Source organism: Rhipicephalus sanguineus, chromosome 5 (genome assembly GCF_013339695.2).
Source record: "Rhipicephalus sanguineus isolate Rsan-2018 chromosome 5, BIME_Rsan_1.4, whole genome shotgun sequence".
Taxonomy (NCBI): domain Eukaryota; kingdom Metazoa; phylum Arthropoda; class Arachnida; order Ixodida; family Ixodidae; genus Rhipicephalus; species Rhipicephalus sanguineus.
In genome coordinates, this window is record NC_051180.1 from 114,840,232 (window position 1) to 114,862,948 (window position 22,717).

Genomic DNA, 22,717 nt, shown 5'->3' on the forward strand with positions numbered 1-22,717 from the left:
GGACAACGCTCGGAGGAACGGAATGGGAATGGAATTAAGAGCATTTTTCACTGAATGGAATGGAAATGGAATTACGTCTTTTTCCGAAAATAGAGCACGTTTTCGTCTACCTGCTGTTTTTCAAACTTCAAACGTTAGTAAGTCAGAGCCTCGCAAATTAACAATACAGCAGTATTTTTAAAATGGCTTGGTTGATTACAAGCCCCTGCGATTACAATGATTACAAATGACCCCTGCGCGTTAGTTTCCATTGATATGCCCACACGAAAATGCCGAATACTCTATGCACAACCTGATCTTTATCTCACGAGCACTTTAGTACCTAACCCACGTAAATAACCGTTGCGACAAGGAAGACATTGCATACATATGTGCAGGCGAACACAAAGTTCTCCACACCCCATCGATGCTTGCGAGGCGCGCTTGACAAGCGTGAGTGCTGACGAGCAGTGCGGCCCAGTGTTTCGTATTCGATGCAAAGGCACTTTTGTCAGCATAAAAATATGCTATGTCATCATTTTAGCGTTAACAGATTTAAGCTTAAACAATGTTGAAACACCACCATTCTTTCATACATGTTGACCATGCAAATACTATAGGTAGCGGGAGAACTGCCCCTGGGAATTTGTAGGGTGGTTTTACTGCACGGGATATGTCACCAAGCTACTATCCCTCGACCTTGGTAACGTGTTTTGCGTACTTTCGTAGTTCTTAATGCATATGATGACATCAGCTTTATGGGGCGTTTATTCTTATCTCGATAAAACTATCAAGATGCCTTTCCTACGCTGAGGAATTACAGGAATGGAATCGAACTGCCAGGCCATTCCCAGAGTGCGAATGGGCTAAGTTTTTTTCATTCCGAGGAATTAAAAGAAATGGAACTGCGGCAAGTTCTAATTCCCCAGAATGGAATTGGAATGGAATAGAGGCGCCCATTTCGCAACACTCCTTTCCACTTACTGCAAAGTGCTCAGCCATAATTCTTCATCATCATCAGCCACAGCACAAAGTGCAGATAATGCCTTACAGATATGTAGCGGGTACCGCGATTCTCCGAAAAATGACGCAAAATGGCATAGTGGGAACTTCGCTACTTCAGAAAAATTGCGATGATTTATGATGTAGTGGGTACCTTGCATGTGTACTCGTATTAGTTGCCCCAACAGACAAAACGGGCTCTACAAAATCCGCTCTTCCAGCTTTTGCTGTGACTGTGCTGCGTGTTCTACGCAGGTCTGGCGATCTTTTTATCAGAACAGCGGTCTCGCACATAAGAGAGTACACTCAATGACGTGCTGCTTCTGAGATTGTTCTCACTCCCTTGACACAAAGGATTGAGTCCACTAAGAAAATTCTTATTTGTCTTGTGAGAAAATAAATACTATGACTTTGAAATGAATACTGGTTTGTGCTAGTTGGTAGGAATACGTGGTTCAGTTACTTCCTCTCCTCTGAAGAACGTGCTTTACCCTTGTCCCACTTTCTTAAGGGGAGGGCAAGTAACTACATCACAAATCCAATGTTTTTTATGATTGCCTTACCTTCAATTTTTTTTTAATACAAAAGAAAAAAAAAACGTTACAAACCATTACGGAACGTTTTTTTTTCGTTCCAGAACAGAAACGGAACGGAACTTTTTGCGGTGGAACGAAACTAAAATCGAAACGAAAAACATTTCGTTCCGACACCCTGGTTCCAACACAGTGGCACATTGCCGGTTTGAAATTGTCGGCGACTCGGTTGCTGATTACCGACAGATGTTTATTTATTTTTATTTATTTTTTATTTTCGAATACGGTGAATCCCTCAGAGGGATCATTACAGGAGTGGGAGTAATTCATACATGAAATACATATAATAGTGCGAACAACAGAATTTACACTCAGTACGGAAACCCGAAAATTTACATATCTGGACAAAATTTGCAATGGTTTGCAACACGCAGTTACAATTTGCAATCACACATTTGCAACACACAGTTAATAATTTCTACAAACAGACTACAGCAATAGCAAGGGAAAAAATACACTCAGCTGAGCGTCATGCGCCCGCATCAAACAGCTCCCTACACGAGTTCTGTAAACAGTTTTATTAGGAAGCTTTGCAGACACTAGGCCCGAAATTGGCCAGTCAACATCGAGAAGCCGACAGCTGTCAAAGGAGCTAACGGTGGGGCCGAGTTCTGGCTGCTTATTGGATGTCGCACATGACGGTGGTAAAATAAGCATCAGTGAGCCCTATGAGGACCTCAAACATAAGAGTCCCTAGTCTCACTGCAAATGAAAAACAAAACAAAACCTGTTAGTAAATGTGTGCACATCCGTTAAATTTGCATACCACGCAGCATATTGTCTTTGATATTGTAATTACATTATTGTGGTTCCACTTTCGCGCTACAAATTCCGGCAGATCCCATGCCCTGTGAAAATGTGCACTGTGCTGGATATGGCTCGTTGGCTCAGTCAAGGTGCTGGATGGCTCATTGTTTGTCGATTACACTGTGATGCCTAAGTTCTATACAATCCGACGTTATGTCGGCACTCGCACTCTAGGCACCATTTCACAACACAACAGTTGGCCAAAAGGTATCACCTTTGTGCGCGTATGTCAGGTGTGACATGGCATGCATGTCCTCTCATTTATGTTATGTCCTGCGTAATGAAATATACCATTTCAAAGATTTCTGCAACGTAGGCTCGTTCATGCAAGTCATGTGATATTACAGTACCATTCACACCATGACATACGATTAATTACAGCATGTCTGTCATAAATGCATGCACGCTGGCGTTTACTTACACAAATTTAACCGAGAGCTGGCTGCAATCTGTTGGATGTACTCGAGTATACGGCATGTTTGTCATGTTCAGTCACTTACGTGAAACGTATTGGTATATCTAAGCTAAACTGATGTCTGCAATCACATCTTGTCATTTCAAGCATGTATGTCAGGTAAGGTCTGACATGAATGTCCGAAATGACAAGATGTCATTGCAGCCAGGTAGGGTCTGACATTCATGTCAGACCCTATCTGACATACATGTCATGTGACATGTACCATATCGATTGATCTCTTGACATATCGTTATTACCGCATGTTTGTCTGCCCATATAACATTAGGCTATATATTAAGGTAAAGAATCGGAAGTTGTGAACGTGCATCGCTAGCTCACGGAACGTGCACTCGATTTGAACTAGAACACGGCAACGGCGTCTTCTTATATAACACTTGTCTTCAAGCCAGACAAAGCGCCGTGGATGACACTTCTTACAGACTGCTTCGTGAAAAATCGGTGTTACAAACGAGCGCCTAATTAGCACGCGTCACCGATTAAAAACTACAGGAAATCTCGGCGCCGGCGGTTACCCGTAACAGAGCGCGCGTAATGGAAAAAAAAAACAAGTGTCAAAAGACGTCGCGAGCGCGCCTCCTCACCCACTCTAAACGGCCGCTGACAACTAGCAGTCTCGGGTCAAATGCCCGGCAAAGTCTGGAAACATCACAAAAGGAACATGACAGACATTATGTGACGCCGAGTGACGCCACAGCGAGTGGAACCGGCGATAAGAATCAAGCCCTTTCCCTAGATTTGGCTGTGTTGCACACCGAAGAAGACACCCGAAGCCTCTGGAGCCCGGGAGTGAGGAGATATCAGCGTGCAGTGACGGGGATTAACGCGTTTTCCCAGAACATGGTAATAACGCGTTTTATTCCTCTCCCTCTTTCTTAAGAGGAGCGCAAGTAACTATATCCCAAATCCAGTGTTTTTTATCGTTCCTGTAACCTCAAATTTTCGCATACAAATAAAAACCGTTATGAACCGTTACGGAACATTTTCTTTTCGTTCCGGAACAGAAATGGATCGGAACTTTTTGCGGTGGAACGAAACTAAAACCGAAACGAAAAACATTTCGTTCTGGCAACCTGCTCGGAACACGGCAACGGCGAACGAAGCGAACGTCGCTAAGGATCATTACGAAAGTGTGCACTCGTGTCTTCGGCTCTAGTGCGCATCCTCTAGCCCAGAATATTCTATTTTGCCTGTTATTCACGCCAGAAATGTGACTGTTAGCATTCACAATCATGAAATAGCATATGCTTAACTACGCGTGTGCTTGCGCGACGCAATGTTCCTTTAATGTTTTTATAGTGCCATTTTTTTGTGCGTTTAATTTTTCAAGTATGTGAACTGCATAATGATGAAAATGGTCCTTCAAGTCCTAGGCGACAAATATGAGGATAGCTAGGAAAGCTGTTTTTGCCAGCCTTAGCGTACCAAGATTCAGCATTAAGCCACAAATTACGGAATTAAACAAGTTTAGACGCTAGTAAGACAGAAAGGCAGTGCCGTAAGGGATAACCTACTGGGGTGTCTGTTGGTAGCTTCCAGTAGCACGAAGCAGACAGCGAGCAGCACGCAGCAGGCCACATTGCAGAGGTCGGTGCGTCGAAGTCTTGTTTCAATGGCTGCCTCCTGAATTGAGTGAGAAAAGCATATTAGTTTTTTGAAGAGGGCGCCATAGGACTGCGCACACTAAACGTCTAAGAAATTCACCTCACCGCTTTCTGTCGCATGCCTTGTCCATGTGAGAAAGATATTGTCGATATGAATTATCGCAGGGGAAACCGCGCGAAAGACGAGGACAATAAAGGCACACACACAACCACACGTAACGCTGATTGGAAACTGAAGTTTGTTCGATATGGTCACAGATATGTTCAACCAACTAGCCGACAAGTTCACCCTTCAAGATATGGATTAGCACGAGGGAGAGATACTTTTGTTGTAGAACGAGTTTAATACACATGCGAAACACAATTGTACGCATATACGAGACTAATTCTAGAGTATTCATGTGAGTAGTAGTCTCCGTTGGGAGGTGGTTGTCGTGAAATAAAAAAAGGCGTTCATTCTAATGGCACACTTAGCGAAGTTTGAGGTCTATAGTTTGACAAGAAAGAAATTGAGCAGGTCCATGCAATGAGTGAATCCCTGTTATGAGAAGCTTTCCAAGGGAGTCGATGTTACGAGAACTAACGCGGTTATGCCGTAATTGGAGCATAGCCGATGGTGCTAGCTTAACCGGAACATTGGTCTTGTTCATAATTCGGCAAACTCACTCATGAGTCAACTCACTCAGACTCACTCAGACTCATATCGAGCCGTGAGTCCAGGTGGGTAATATTTTGGTGAGTTAGAGTAGGAGTAAGTCCGCTTGAGGAAAATTTCAGTGAGTCTGAGTCCGAGTGAGTCCGGTTGAAGAAAATATTGGTGAGTCTGAGTGAGCCCTAAGCGCAAATTATATTTCTTGAGTGAGTCTAAGTGAGCTCTAAACCTTTTGCCGGCCTATGGTCATATTATTGAAATAGCAATTATATGGACACTCTCGGCGGGTTTTTGACGTCGGCCTCCCTACATGCATAGGTATGTGTTTGTATACAAAACCAACAAAGAAAAATAGTTCAGAAGAAAATTTTTCGGAAGAGCGCGATTGATGATTTGAACAGGCGACACCGAACAGGCGACGCGTTAAACCCCTCCGCCACGCAGCATACGCTCTCCACCATACTAACGGCGAGCTATTCACATTCATATTCACGTCAAAAGAGCTTAGGGGCGGAATACCATCCCGAATAGCTATGTGCGGTGTCTTGCCATCATCGCTCGTGAACACGGAGCAAAAGTACTTGTTCGGAGTGTTTGAAATTCTCAGTTTATCAGTCATTATCGTACCATCAACACAAATATCAGACACGTGGGTCTATTTTGGCGATAGATGTCGCCAGAAGTTATCCGCGGATGACGCAAGAAAGTCTTTAAATGAAACATTAGACAGTAAGCTTTAGCTTCCGAAATACCGTTTTTAAGCTCTCGACGCAGGCTGGTTAGCTTATCGAAGTTAGCCTTTGATGGTTGCGCTTTGCGTTGCTTTCTTATTTTTTTTAATTTTCGCCCGAGACGCACGAGGTCTTTTGTCATCCACGTATTCGATTAACGTACAACTTTTTCTTTTTTGGACACGAAAGTGTCGAGACAGTTGAAAGCAAGTTTTTTTAAAGAAGACCCATAAGCTATCAACGGACACATCGTAAGATTAAGCAAGACATACAAATTTAGAAAATTCATTGTCTAAGGCACACGTATGCCGACATCGCTAGCATGTGAGAACAGAGAAATCAGGTTTTGGCCTTTAGCGAGTTTTAATGTTATAACTCTAACGTAAAACACACCATTCTGTGAGCTGAAATTCTCTCTAATATGTCGGCTGTCGGATTACGCCTGAGGACGTGGTCGTTTACTAAGAAAAGATCTAACGTGTATCGCGCGCGAGTCTGTTGTTTTACTAGTTACGTTAGCCCATGAAAAAGAACGATATCAGTTAAAGGTCCTGCTGCCGCGCAAGGAGCACTAGGGAAGTCAGTTGACTAGTCCGCTGACGCGACGTTGAAATCATCAGCAAGCAAAATATTCTTACAGTGTAAGCCAGTTGTACACAAAAACTCATTCAGATTGTCAAAAAATGTTCCAGAGTTTGGTGGGCAATAAAAACCGGCGATTACAAGATGGAAGTCGTTGAAAAACACTTTCGCTTTGACGCATTCAATGCCTGCTATATCAGGTGATCTGTGCACTTGCAAAGATTTTACAAAAATAACTACGCCTTCCCTGAAATCTCCTTACTGCCTGTACAAGAAGTACTTTACTTACTTCCCAGAAGTAAGTAATGTTTTCCGACATCCATCGTCACTACCAGGAGACGCCATAGATGAACATTGGCAATTAACACAGAATGTCCTGCAGTTGAAAGTCGTGCTGCAACAGTCGGAATATTTTCTCCATAAATGCTTCTACGCACCATAAATACCTTTCATCACTAAGCATAAGTCATCGGCAACGTACCCCTAACAATAGGCAGATGCTCAACATTATATTTCACTACCACATTTTTTGCACGCAGCATCCATCCAGTACATCTTGCATCTACTCTTCCACCGACTCACTGTACCAATTATATCTGCACCAAACATGAAGCATCCCTGCATCCGCCCAAAACACCACCACATGCACCAGGGACCACCTGCCATATCTTTCACTACCCATACGCCTACTGTGTGTCCTTCTATCCACCCAACAGATCCATCACGTTTTCTGCGACGCTCACCATTATATGTGCACCACAATTCTAATAATACCCATCGTAATTTTCAGTATATCCTCCAAATATCGTCAACTAAGCTGGGATTTTCCCTAGGGTTCAGGGGAGGAGGAACAAACAATGCCAGTGACTGAGAACGCTTAATGCTTGCCTCTCACACTGGGCTCGTTATGTCGTCCCCGCCGCACTCCTTCGCCGGAGTCTACCCACGGCTACACAGAGGCCCTCCTGCACGCTAAACTCTGCCACATCCAGGTTTTCAAGGCAATACTTCACTTTCTTGGGAAGATAACCCTGCAAAACAAGCTAGCGAGGACGCCCGCCTCGTCATCGGCTGTGGACGCCACATTGCCCTCCTCATCTTCTTCCCCTCCCACCTTTAGACCACTTTTCCGTCCTCCTACAGGAGCTGAGCCGTGCTCCCAACGAGCCCCATAGAGGTAGCGTACTTAAATCTATTCAGTCTCTCCGCCTTAACCACCTCCATGATATAACTTAATGAATTACCGTGGGTGCACTAAGCTTTCGTCTTCAAACGAAGCATGGTGCCTAACTTATTACAGCGTGTACAAAGCACAGCACCTATGATGTAGTCGTTGATTGCTATTCGCACCGAAGTGGAACGAATAACCATAAACTCTTACCTCGGCGGTTCTGAAAACGTGAAATGCCCTGCCAAAAAGGTACCGACGAACAGTTAGCAAGATGACGTAGATGAGGGTCGCCATGTAGTGGATCATCCTTTCCGTGGCCGGGTCGTACTTGATGATAACATGAAAGCACCCGGAGCAAATTATGTCCACCACAAGAGATGCAATGACTTGCAGGATATTCGCCCCCCAGTTGTTTATCTCCCGGTCCCATAGTTGGCCAAGACTCCAAAATCCGATGGCCAGGCGAACGAAAGCGAGCTTCACACCGCTGATGTGCCATTGTGTCGGAACCGTGGCCATGTTTTGCGACAGGACGACCAGGTGATGCGTCTCCTGCGTAACAAAAAAAAAGGTACAGAGAGTGGTGCCTTTTTTCTTTAGCAAATATACCGATTCCGCTCACAATTTATATCTTTACAGAACGTTATGTAACAAAAGACTAAGCGAAAAACTACACGACAAAGGAATGAATGCGGTGAATACACTGAGTGCAATACAAGGAAGTGTAACGGCTTTCTCAGCGTACGGCAATTTTTTGTTAATAAGCACTACTGCGAATGTCGCACACGATTACTCACGTTATTCTTGCTGCGTAGAGCAAGATCACCTTGCAGATAGTCAGTAGAAAAGTCCACAAGAACCATGAAGTAGCAAACTTTAAGCGGATGCATTATGAGTGGTCGTTCTTGTTTTTCTTTAGTGTAACAACTCAACCCACTACGGGGATCGGCCACGAAGCGCGCGGCAGTATAATTTGTGAAAAAAATAAAATACAAGGAATATGCGAAAAAGATCATTTATAATAAAGCAAAAACGTTAGTGGTATTTTTTTTATTAAATGTTAGTTAAACGAGTGTACATGTTCTTTTTGACCATCAACTGTGGCTCACACCCACTGTGGGGGATTGGCCAATGTCTGAGTTATAGTGAACTAGGACCAACTTCCTAGAGGCGCGAACAGGAGGGTTCAGGCGTTCCTCTTGGCGAAGAAAAATCCAGGTGGCGCCAGTGGAACTTTTTCTAGTCGCACCGCACCTTCTGCTGGAGGCGCTGGCGCGCGTTTCTTGTGTGCATTTCTCCGCTTTCCGCGTCGTTGTAGCGGTGCCGTGCATTAAAAGTTGTGCGCCCGCTACATATATGTGGACGCAGCCTGTCATTGGGAATGGCTAGCAGGCTGCGTCCGCAGAGCTACTATAGCAGAGCTGCTGCGGATGCCCGAATAAAACTGTCTAACGCGTTTAACAGAGAACGTGTATGGCGTTCGCTTCAACTAACTTTCTCCGCTTTCGTGTGAGGGCGTACAACTGCGGTGTCTAAGCGGCGTCTGTAGTGAACTGGTACTGTTTTAATTTCTCATCATACTCTTATATTTTTCTTTATATTTCACTACAGCTGCTTCGACTAAGGCGCAGCTACCATATTTCAGACGCCAGTGATACACCAGCTCACGGCGCCTCACCGTTCTTCAACGGCGGCGCCGAGCAGTGCTGTCGGCACTGGACGCTTTTGAAAAAAAGAATAATAATAACTGCGGGGTGGATACAAAAAGAGCAACGCATAGTGAGTCCATTATAGGCGAACGCATCGGAGCGCTACCCTTACAAAAGTGTATTCAGGCAGTCTAGACTGCCTAAAAATTGGTTCAGACAGTCTATAGACTGTCTAAACCCATTTTTGTAAGGGTAGAAAACAGCGCAGCCGCGATCCTTGCGGCGAGGAGACGCGTTCGGTTTCAGCCGCTGCATTGCAATGCTCCCCGTCTAAGTCAGAACTGCTTGTCTTCCGGCACAGATATCCGAAAACCACACATCTCAAAATCAAGATAGAGGACACCTACGTTCAGGAAGTCAGAAACATCAGAATCCTAGGAGCATACTTTAGCAACAAGGGAAACAACGGGATCCCAATACAGAAACTTAGGAACAGGTGCCTCCAAATTTCCCGCATGATTAGCCGGATTGCCAATAAGCACAGAGGGCTGAAGGAACACGACCTCCTACGCCTCTTTCAAGCTTTTGTAGTCAGCCTTGTAACATACAGCTATCCCTACCTACAAATATCCAGGACATATGAACAAAAGATCGACACCATATTGCGCGATACCCTCAAAAAGGCACTGAACCTCCCTAGATGGACGTCTACAGAACGACTCCAACAACTGGGAATTCACAACACCGCAGCAGAGCTATTCAAAGCCCATCTCGACAATAAAATAATCAGACTAGCCCTCTCCAGAACTGGCATGGCGGTGCTTTCTAAACTGAACATCACACCACCAACGCATGTTAGAAACAAACATAGGCTGCCGGAGGCATGGCGGACAGGCGTCATCATCAAGCCTCTTCCTCGGAATATGAACCCCACATTCCATGCAGATAGGCGCAAAGCCAGAGCCAAAGCCCATGATAAATACTCAGATGACGAGAGCGCCTTTTTCGTGGACGCCGCCCGGTCACACACAGGACAGTGCACGGTGGCAGTAGTCAACCAGGGGCAATGTGTCGACTGCGTATCTACCATACAGGATGATGTTACAAGCATGGAGGAGGTCGCTATCGCCCTCGCGCTCAGAAACCCAGCGTCAACCTTCGTCCTTACGGACTCAATGACGGCTTATCGCAACTACCTTAAAGGCAAAATCAGTCCTCTAGCACGCAGAATACTTTCACAAGCAGCAGAAGGCCGTGCTGAGGGAGACTGGAAACAAGTCATATGGATACCTGGCCACTGTGGAGTCAGAGGCAACGAGCTAGCTCATGCCTCCGCCCGAGCTCTCTTACCCCGGGACTCTAACTTCAGTGTAGGGACTCCAGCCCTTCCAGATCAGACGGCCCACCTGACCACATACGCTGAAATATTACAAAACCAAAGGCTTGCGCGGAGGAAATATCCTCCACCACATCCTCAACTCAGTAAAGCCGCACAGGTAGCCTGGCGCCCCTTACAAACGTTATCGTCTCCCAACCCACACATACTTTCCAAAATCGACCCTGACAAGTACCCCTCACCAACATGCAAGCTATGCAACACTAATCTAGCTACACTTTATCACATGGCATGGGAGTGCCAGTGCAACACATCCAAAACAGATTTCTTTAAGGATTTCAGTAGAGATGGATGGGAGGCGGCACTGTCCAGCCCGGACCGGGGGGTCCAAGAGGCCCTGGTGGCCCGCGCAAGGACCGGGGCGCAAGCCAATGGGATCCCGGACTAGGGACTCCACCCATTCAGCAATATGTATAATAAAGTTTTTCATCATCATCATTGCCAGGCTCCATAGAGTTTCCCAAAATTAACTAGAGAAACTCTGGCGCTGCGATCGTCAAGCCACCATGGGAATGATGGGCAGTACACGGATTTGCCTAGTCTTCGTACTTTTGAGCTTCGAACGCACTTGTGGCTTTGTTTATTGCAATGTTTTTGTTTCCTTTCGGATAAAAGAATGGATCGTTGTGAACTTCGTGACCAGATTTGAATCGGTGAGCCTAAAAAAGTTAAAGTGGTGAAGTGGAACTGCTGACTTTTGCTGAACATCGTTTTGCGACAAAGCGGACGCAGGCCATGCGGAGCCAAACGGAGCCGAAAGAACGAAGTTTAGACAAGTCCGTGTGCTACCCATATTCCCATCATTCCCATGCTGGCTGAAGCGCCATGCGTTGCAGCTCCCATAGACACTAGCGCCAGAGTTCCCTCTAGTAAGCATTGTATGAAACTCTATGCCAGGCTCCTCCGTTCGCACCACTAGGATATATGTTCTAGTTCACAATAGTCTGAGTTGTTCGCTGAAATTGTGGCACACACCGACAATTAGGGGTTGGCCAGGAACCGGGTAGTTTTTAAAGACAGTTCTTAAATTAAAGGTTAAATTGCTCTATTTAAGATGAAAAAAGTAAAAATGAAACAAAAAGAAGTTAAGAATAGAATAATATTGTTGCGTGGTTTTGATCGACGTTAACAGTGCGTAGTGGGATATACCCCGAAAAAGATGGTTGATCCCTCCTTCATAGGAATCGGTATAACACGAAAGTGAAACTTGTCGTCACAGAAGTATTTTATTGTTTATAATGCATTGGTATATGAGAGCTTGTACAATGTCTACTGTTGTTTGGCAGATATAGCATCGCACTCACGTTGGCGCCTAGTGGCACATCTCCGTACCAACGACAAAAGCCGATGATCATGATTTAACCCTTGCGGTAGCTGAACTACATATACGTGGACACCGCATATGGTGAATCCCGCGAAAAGACGGCATCAACAAGCACATAATAAACACTAATGCTCGATATGCACTCCTTCAGAGCGTCGTGAAATGCGAAGAGAAACGCTACGCGCGTCGTGTCTTCCCTCTAGCCTGGCCGTTACTTCTCACAGGGTGAGCGGGGAACGCGGTGTGACAGCCAGGCGAGCGTCGGAGAGCTATTTGTCAATATGGATGGATGCTATGAGTGAGGCTTGCCCTAAAGCCGCCACCTCACGGTTTGTTAAAGCGTTGACGAAATTAAACTTGTATTGGAAACGCGCCTAATGGGACGGTCGTTGCAACGGCGCGTTTTTTTCGTTTGTGTTTTTCGAGCCTGGTGGCACAGATGTCACCGCCCCGTTATAAAGGGGACGCTCATAGCATGCATCCATCCATCCATCTATCCATCCAAGAGCACTGTGAGAGGCAAGTGTGAAAGATAAAAGGCGCGTTCATGTCGCCTCCGTTATGTGTTTGGCGGTAGCTCAGTGGGCTAAACACGCCCGCCAGCCATCGTCATGGACCGAGAGGTCATGGGTCCGATTCCCGTCAACGGAAGTTTTCCTTATAATTTTTTTCTTTGCCATCTGATGGCGTTCGTTTTGCTGACGTACTTCCATGACGGAAATACGTCATGAAAGCTTCGGTGGACCCAAGCAATAAACACTTTCGTGTTAATATCCTAAAGTTAATGCCTAATTAAATATAAAGTGAAAGAAATTTGGATGATATTTCTGTATGGCCTTTAGTACGGGAACAGTGATAATGTCCAATCCGGGAGCGGACCCAGATTTCGCAACCGCAATTGCGTGGTATATCACGTGTTGGGAAAAAGGTCTATCGTCAGTCTGCGATATACTGACGGCACTGCAGCTATTGCCCGTGTCATCCTGTGGTCGTCATTATCAATAGCGGGGTCATCCTTGAATACCTGCGTGCGTAACAAGAGACGCGCCGACTCCAGCGTATCAGCCGTCGAAATACCCTCTGGAGTCCGCAGCGGTCTTAACATCACTGGGGGCCTCAGCTTGTGGAAAGCTTCTTTAAACGGTAGTCCGAAAACACCCTTCTTGGTGCAATCTGTACAATATCGTTTCACCGCTGCATTTTTAGCTGATTTGATATTGTTACGATACTGAGTGCGTGCCGACGAAAGCACTTGTCTCAAGGATTCCAGCATTTCTGGATCCTGCTCTCTTTGGAAGGCCTTGCGTAATTTTCTCACGCGCGTGCGTTGAGCATCCAACTCGGCCGTCCCCCCCGCATTTGCCTTGTGCGGTCCTGTCTGAACCCGTCGTAAATTAGTATAGTAATATGTATTGAAGATGCCATAAAACTTGGCACTGACCAAGTCAAGTGCCTGCGGAGAAGAAAGCTGTGCCCCCTGTACATGCTCAAACCAGTCGTTCGGCCTAAGAGCAGCAATTAGGTTGTTTTTGCCTGCAAAAGTTAATTTCTTACGTGTCTTACTCGATTAGGCGGTCTTCAAGGCAAACTCGATTAGGCGTTCTTCAGGTAATATTAGGTCGTCAATGACCCGCCACGTGAGTCCGATTGATACAAAATCGGCAGAGGCCATGGTGGCATCGATCCAGCTCGCTGCGTAATCGGTTTCATAAGTTGGCTCGGACTCCGGATCGTTCAGGATGTGTAAGTCGTGTTGGCAAACAAAGTGCATCAGCGTCATTCCCCTAGCGTCGGAGAGGCATTGGCCCCAATTAGGGTGTTTCGCGTTAAAGTCTCCTGCCACAATGACTTTGGCGACATCCGAACGCAAGAGGCAACTAGTGACGGTATCTAAATGCTGGTCAATGTCCCTATGAGGCGGTGCGTAGACGGCCACTAAGACAAACTCGAGAGATGACGACGAAACCCTTATGGCGACAACAAATGATGTAACCACAAAAGGAAAACAATCATAATTAGAATTTTGGCCAAATATCACAACGCGTGTGTTTTCCGATGTCGCAAATTTAACATGCCAATGGGTATTGCCGATATGTTGTTATCCCATAAATACGGACACAGGGGCGCAGGCCAACACATTACGGTACAGGGAGCCTACATACGGGCGGTCATTTCGGCTCCCTACTAACGGTATATGCTCACTTTCGCAAGCTGAGTTCTGGAAAATCCATGCTCCGCCCATGCAGCACGGTGTTGACGAACTACGACGGAAACGTTATTCAGCACCCGCGACAAGTGACGTTACCGCTTCGGCTTCAAGGCAAGCAAGAAAACGTACCATTCTTTGTTGTCAAGAGAGGCGAAGTGTTCCAAAAAACGATGAGTGAGATATTCGAGGGTCTGCCTGGAACTCGAGTGTACATTGACGATATCCTTGTTTGGGGAGCGACGAAAGAGGAGCATGACAAGCATCCTCGGGGGGTGCTAGAAGCGGCAAGAAGGGCAGGACTAACTTAAAAAAAAACAAGGACAAATGTGTATTTGCTACGCAGGAAGTGAAATTTCTGGGTAACCGCATAAGCAATATTGGCATTAAACCGAACCCTGAACTTACCAGCTGTATTACCAACATGTCCCGTCCTTCCTGCAAGCAAGGAGTACATGGGTCTCTGGGAGCAGTAAACTATTTTGGGAAATTTCTTCCGAATCTCTCGAAGAAAACAGAGGATTTGAGGTCCCTGATAAAGCAGGAAACGGCGTTTGTATGGGGGACTCAACATGATGGCGAATGGAAGAATTTATTGAATACGCTCACATCATCGCCAATTCTAGCCCTTTTGACCCTGAGAAACCATCGAAGGTCTCGGCCGATGCGTCAAGTTTTGCTATAGGCATGGCACTATTCCAACAGCAAGACCATGACTGGCGCCCGGTGGCTTATGCGTCGCGAGTGTTGTCAAGCGCCGAGGCCAAGTATTCCCAGATCGAGAAGGAGACGCTTGCTGCGACTTTTGCTTGTGAATACCTTAAGGACTTCTTAGTGGGCTACAAAGTCTTAGTCGAGACGGACCATAGGCCACTCATTTCAATAGCGAAGCAAAACTTGTGTGAAATGCCCGCACGTCTGCAGCGATATTTTTTGAGACTGATGCAATTCGATCTCGTGTTCCAGTACGTGCCGGGGAAGCTGTTGGCCTTGGCCGACACCCTATTCAGGATACAGGATGCAGCAACTCACAGCCCTGACCCCGACCAATACGATGTTACCGTCCACGCTACCCACGTTCTCTCCGTCCTTGTGAGTGACAACATGAAAGCCTGCCTTGCTGCAGGAAGATACGAAGATTCTGAGTTAAGGCATGTAATATGAGTCATTAAAACAGCAGAGACCTGTCAGTGGAGAGCTTGCTGCATTTTTCTCTGAGCTCTCATGCATAGATGTAATTCTTCTGTGGGGCAGTAGAGTGGTGATACCCAGAAGTCTACGTCAAGAGATGCGGCAGCGCCTGCATGAGGGCCACTTGGGAGTTAACAAGTGGAAGGCGCGCGCCAGATTGTTGATGTACTGGCGAGCAATGAAGGCGGACATAGCGGCATTGGTTAACCGTTGCGAAAAGTGTCGTCAGCGTGCGTACCGCCAACCAACAGAGCCGCTGACACTAAGGCAAGTCCCAGAGCCACTATGGCAGCGCATTGGTGTAGACCTTTGCGAGTACGGTGGCCGGAGCTACCTGGCAGCTTACTGGGCTTACTCGAACTATCCCGAAGTAGAGTACTTATCTCAGAGAACCAGCAGGGCGGTAGTAGCAAAAAATTTCAATGATCTTTGCCAGGCCACGGAATACCGCTCGAAGTGTGTAGAGATGGAGGCCCTCAATTTACCTCTCGAGAGTTGTGGGCGTTCAGAAACAAGTGTGATCTTCTTCACACTACACCCAGTCCGCGATTTCCCACATCCAACGGCTTGGCTTAAAACTTAAAGGGAGTCCAAGTTGTGAAACGACTGTTGAAGAAGAGTGGGGGTGCAGAAGAAGATTTCTGGGTGGTACTGCTGAATTACCGGACATCCCCGCTAGAGGATGGGCGGGCACCCAGCGAGCTACTCATGGGAAGACGGCTTCGTGGAATGCTGCCGGACTTTGCTGCGCCTAGCGCGAGTCCAGTACACAAGCCCCCTCAGAACATAACACAGGGTCGACCCCTCCCGATGCTACATGAAGAAGGTATTGTGATGAGGTTTGTTGATGTAATGAGGTCGCAACGAAAAGGGACCGTACGGTAACACAATGCAAGGCTGGCAAAGGCAGCACAGGCTCTCGCGCAATCTGAACGCGGGTCGTTTTTCGTCCTCTTTCACAGGTGCATACTCGTTCGTGCATCTGCTCCATTACAGTATTATTGCGATGACAATTATATGGACATTCTCGGCCGATTTTTGCCATCGCCGTCATGTCCGGGGTATGTATAGCAGAGAGGTCACTCCACGCGCCGCAGTTTTAAAAAATAAATATCTAAGCGCGTCTGATTCTCCATTGTCGACACTTGCAGCGCGTTGCTCAAGCACAGAGACGTAACAACTGCGACAGTTAGTTCACGCATGTTTTGTGCATGCCTGTGCGTTCTTTTCGGGCGTCCTTCTTTGTGCTTCAGCGGCGCGCTGCAAGTATCCAGCTGCTTCTCGTTCTTCGTGCGATATTCCAATTTCTTGCTATCGCATTCATTGCTTCGCCCTTGCGGCGAAACTGTGACTTTTTGTGAGGATACGCCAAGACGGGTGTTGGGGTCCCAAGGCTCAAGTGCAGTGCTCAGTAGCTCCAAGGTCCTACGCTGTTTGCACTGAAGGGGGCCAACAGTTTAGAAGAACTCAGCAGCATCTTCAAAAGACGGACGAGCCCTTCGAGCCAAAGGCTGTTATGGAAGATGATTTCGCGCCAAATGAAGGGCCTCCGAAGGTTACCACAAGCTCAAAAATGCCACAAATACTAGAGTGCCCCCAACCTGCAGTGGCATCCCAGGGGCCAACTGTGACGCTGATGGGCGAGACATGTACAGAAAGAGAGAAAGAAAGAAAGAATAAAAGAAAGGAAGGAAGAGATTGAAAGAAAGAGAAGGGTGTGTCCAGATAAGATCGAACACGAGGTCCCGGTCACCATTCCCGATTTTGATGAAATTTGCTGTAGGTCTAGGCATTACACCCAGAACAAAGGTTTCGCAGTTAGATTCGCGAAAAAAATTTTGTTCGCCTGAAAAAAAAATATACAAATTTTGGCCTCAAAAAACACTTTTCCGCCAATTTCGCGATTTCTGAATTTTGAGCGCACCTAGCGAAAAAACGGTGCATTTCATCGTCACAATATTTATTCCCCTTACAGAACAAGTGAAATACAATCTTATGAGTCTATTATTTCCCTTGCTTGTCGAAGCACTTTTGAAGAAAAAAAATCCCAAACTTGGCAAATTGCACAAAATACCTGTATTTCAGCAATTTATTACTGCAAGCAAGTTAAAGTGAGGATAATAAAAATCGGTATATATGAACTTTGATACCTTCGCTCTCTTTTAAAATAATTTGCGTGGTTTTATCGCGCTACGTTTTACTCGATAATTGGGCTGAAACGTAAGTTATTTACCAAAAACGCCAAAGTTTGAAAATGATTTTCTCAAAAAGGCCATTTTTAATTTTTTCTAAAATCCCTCTGATTGAAGTCAAGGACGTCATCTACCAATCTGCAGAAAAAAACGTTGCATTATTTTGGTCGCTAACAAGTTATAGCGCGTCAAATGTGACCATGCCAGCCTAGCGGCCGCGTCGTTCGTTAAGTGATGAAACTCAGATATAAGTTGTTAAAAATACTTGTACGTGACATAATCACAAATCATCAGCTCCACACCAACAAATGCGCAGCCAGGTGTCATGGTTCAGCAAGCTTTGTTTTGCGATCAGCCGCTTGACAAACCCGCAGCAGCGGCCGCTCGATGCTGCGGGCACTCACATTACATGAGGGCCGCTTCGGCTGCGGATGAGCGCCGCTTGCGCGCCTAAGTACGCTCAGAGGACAAACGAGAGAAAGAATGCATCACTGTGAAAGTTAAAGGCTGTTCAGTGCCAACAAATGTCATAATATGCAACGCAAACTCTGCCGGCAATTTCCCAGTGAGCGCCTCCAGTAGTGCGCTCATGCGTTGCTTGCTCTCTTCTGATGGCCTGAAGATAAGTAGGTTCATTCTATGAGGAACATATGACAAAAAATAAAGCCATTGACATTTAAAAAAATCTGTCATTCGTGTTTCCGATGGTCGAACAACTCAAACTGAAGCTGTTCTTCACCTCGTGCCAAAAGCTGGCTGTGAAAAGAAGTGTGTCCAAGTCCTTTGTTTCATTAAAGAACCGCTTTTACAATACTGTATTGTTGTGCGTCCACAGAATATTCAACGCAAGTCGAGCGTTTATCACGATATTTTGCGGCTTCGGGGATAACAGCAGGGAAAAAAATACATGCCTGCTGTATTGAAGGCGCTCACTGGGAAATTGTCGGCAGAGTTTTCGTTGCATATTAGAACATTTGCTGGCACTTAACAGCCTTTAACTTTCACAGTGATGCATTTCTTCTCTCGTTTGTCCTCTGAGCGTAGTTTGGCGTGCAAGCGGCGCTCATCCGCAGTCGAAGCGGCACTCATGTAATGTGAGTGCCCGCAGCATCGAGCGGCCGCTGCTGCGGGTTTATCAAGTGGCTGATCGCAAGACAAAGCTTGCTGGACCATGACACCTGGCTGCGCATTTGTTGGTGTGGAGCTGATGATTTGTGATTATGTCACGTACAAATATTTTTAACTTATATCCGAGTTTCAGCACATAACGAACGACGCGGCCGCTAGGCTGGCATGGTCACTTTTGACGCGCTATAACTTGTTAGCAACCAAAATAATGCAACGTTTTCTTCTGCAGATTGGTAGACGACGTCCTTGACTTCAATCAGAGGGATTTTAAAACAAATTAAAAATGGCTTTTTTGAGAAAATCATTTTCAAACTTCGGCGTTTTCGGTAAATCACTTACGTTTCAGCCCAATTATCGAGTAAAACGTAGTGCGATGAAACCACGCAAATTATTTTAAAAAGGAGCAAAGGTATCAAAGTTCATATATACCGATTTTTATTATCCTCACTTTAACTTCCTTGCAGTAATAAATTCCTGAAATACAGGTATTTTGTGCGATTTGCCAAGTTCGGGATTTTTTTCTTCAAAAGTGCTTCGACAAGCAAGGGAAATAATAAATCATAAGATTCTATTTCACTTGTTCTTTAAAGGGAATAAATATTGTGACGAAGAAGTGCATCGTTTTTTCGCTAGGTGCGCTCAAAATTCAGAAATCGCGAAATTGGCGGAAAGGTGTTTTTCCAGGCCAAAATTTTTATATTTTTTTTCAGGCGAACAAAATTTTTTTTCGCAAAACTGACTGCGAGACCATTGTTCTGGGTGTAATGCCTAAACCTACAGCAAATTTCATCAAAATCGGGAATGGTGACCGGGACCTCGTGTTCGATGTTATCTGGACACACCCAGAAGTGAAATTCTTGGCAAAAAAAATTCCTCACGAGGCGGGATTTGAACCCGCGTACCCACTCTCCGAAGGCAAGCGTCCTCACCACTTGGCTGTCCACGCACGCTAGCATAGGATAGCATAGTCTTGTATAGTATAGTGTAGCAAGGGAGTGGGAAAGGGAAGGTAGTATGAGGAGAAGAGATGCGATGGTAAGGAGGAAGGAAATGAGGAGGGGACAGATTAAAGCATAACATATAAAGAATGAGAAAGAGAGAAATAGTGAGAAAGAGAGATAATCAAAGAAAGATAAATAATTAGAGTGAGAGGTAGAGAGAGAAAAGCATAGAAAGAAGGAGGAAGCAAGGGAGAAATAGAGAGAGAGAGACAGGGATGAAAGAGAATAAAAATGAAATAGAGAGAGAGCGAGAAAAATAAAGAAACAGAAATAGACAGAGAAAAAAAAGACAGAAAAAAGACATAGAGAAGAGAAAAGAAGAAAGAAATAGAGGAAGAAAGACAGAGAAATCTTGCAAAACTTAGGCCCGTATTCACAAACGCTCCTCGACTCGAAACTCGACTTCAAGGGATCCTTGAGGACTGTCTCGCGTTGCAGAAATCACTCTCGACTCCAAACGCTCCTCGAATGGAGAGAATCCTCAGTGTGCTCCTCGAGAATCTCGAGGTAGGTCAGAAGCTCCCTTGAGCGCTCCTCAGAACAGTTTGCAGGCAAACATGGCAGACGTACCGTTACTTGACTGCTTTTTGGAACTTGCTTTTCACGTTCATGATGTTTCCGACGAACTTGCAAGAGAGTCAGATGCCACGAATTGTGTGCCTAGGCACTGGTTAAGGGATCGCTTGAACCCTTTAGAAGAGTACAGGGACACGGAGTTTCTCTCAAGGTTTCGCTTTACGAAGAGCACCGTAGCAAGTCTCCTGACATCTCTCCCGCTCAAGTCGAGCACGGACAACCGCGGACAACCGCGTGTGCAGTGCGCGGACAACACGGACAACCGCGCGTGCAGTGCGCACCAACGAGCCGACTGTTGTGTCGTCTGCCATACACAAGGGCCCTTGCACAGCATCGAGCACCCAAGGAAGTTGCTAGTTAAAATAAACTTTTGTATTATAATAACTACGTTGAGTAAATTAAGACTTTTCTGTTTTGTTGCTGTTAAAACTAACCAAAATGAACTACAGGTGCGAACGACTCATTTACAAACAGACGGCGCTCGCAGAGAAATGCGGTCGTCTGCAACATTTGGTCGTCTGCTACATTTCGTTCGTCTGCGAAGCAATCGTTGCATCACATTTTCAGTGCGATGGAATCTATGCCGTGATATATAAGTTGAGCAGGTCAAGGTAAGATTCAGTTGTTGTGGTCTTCTGTTTTACACCATTTTATACTTGTTTGCCACCTGACAGCGGAATATATCTGTGCGAGAACTAAAATAAGAGCACACTGCGTGTGTCCCTTTCCAAATGGTCGTCTCGGGCGAGCAATTACTGATCCCATTGCCTACAGAATAATATGCAGGCGGCACGTACACGTGTTGGGATCTTCGATGCGTGTAAAGAAGTAATATTGTAACCTGCTTCCGCTCGATCGCATACTAGGCTGTTATGTTGCCAGACACAACAACGTCAGTAGCTCAGTCGCCACAACACACGATAACATCTCCTCCGCTGTATCACCGACTCAAAAAAACGTACAATTGTTTAGAATGGAAAATAAAAAGAAACATTCTTGTTTTGAGGCTCAAGGCATGCTTTAGACAGCATAATTTGCATATTCACTTCTCCGTGCGTCCCTCAAGTGCGCTGAGGTGGAGGACGCCTTCGTGAAGGGCTCCTTGTCAGAGAAAACGTTGAGGGACATCCTTGAATGTCCCTCGCCCCTCGAGTTAAGGAGAATCATTTTTCTCAACTCCACGGAGTCGAGGTGGAGGGTCGAGTCGAGAAGCGTTTGTGAATACGGGCCTTAGTAAAACAGCGAAAACCAGGACTACATAGGTGCCCATCAGCGCCGCTGTCTTTAGCATTGCGACTCCAGTGCAAGCTACGCTTATTTTTTCTGTAGCGGTGAGGATGGCGGGACCGCATAGTTATGCTAAACAAAGGGCAGCAGTGAGCACAAGGAAATCACATTCGGTGGTCGACGCCGAAGGTACATGCAAAGGCCCGTGATGATATCGGAGTGTGGTTGGCGTTAGCGGCGTTTCGATGTACGATCGAATCCTTGGAGCACTTGATATTGAGATTGAGGAACTGGCTGTGTGGTTCATACGGACACACGCACTCGCAACAATAGGTGGTGATTTCTTGCGCTGGCACGACTGCCTTGCACTATTTCTTCCTCAGACTCGTTCTCAGTGTCCCCCTCCTCTCTGGTGCGGTTTTGGTGTACGGTGGTGTTCTAACGTTACCTTTTAACGGAGGAGCTCTTTAAGCTCGGAGAAACTCCGTCGGTCGAGTACAAAAACTCTCATCATGATTTACACAGTAACTCGGCCGGCAGGCGCTCTCTTCATCCTCTTCTTCATCTCCTGCTTCGCTCCCAGAACACGAGCGCCGATGTGTCCGGCGTGGGATGCAATAACTCAGATGGGCGAAAGAACGAGCACAGAGAAAAAGAGTGAGAAAGAAAGAGAAAGTGAGAAATAAAGGGAAGGAACAGGAAAAATACAGAAAGACAGAGAAAGAAACAGAAAGAAAAAGAGGCAGAAAGAAACAATCACAAAAAGAGATAAAAGAAACAGGGAGAAACACAGAAAGAAAAAGAAAGACTATAAAAGAGAGAGAGAGAGAAAGAAGTAGAAAGAAGGAGGAAGCGAAAAATAGGGAGAGAGAGAGATGAAAGGGAAGGAAGCGAAAGAAAGGTAGAAAGAGCGAGAAAGGGAGAATTACAAATAAAGAGACACAAAAAAGAGGTAGGAAAAACACAAAGAGAGAAAGAGAAAGGAAGAGAGTAAGAAAGAAAAAATCACACCATCTCCCGCTAAAGGGGACCATGAGGCGATGCGAAGCAGTGTTTCGGCATGTTGAGCCCGCGTTCTAGAGGGGGAGTGGTGAGGGGGGAAAGGGGAGAGAGGAAGTGGAGAGGGGGAAAGGAGGGGAGGGGAAAGGGAAATGGAAGGTGAGATGTGATGTGGAGAGGGAGAGGGGAGATGAAAGGGGGAGAGGGAACGGGAGTGGGGGAAAGGGAGAGG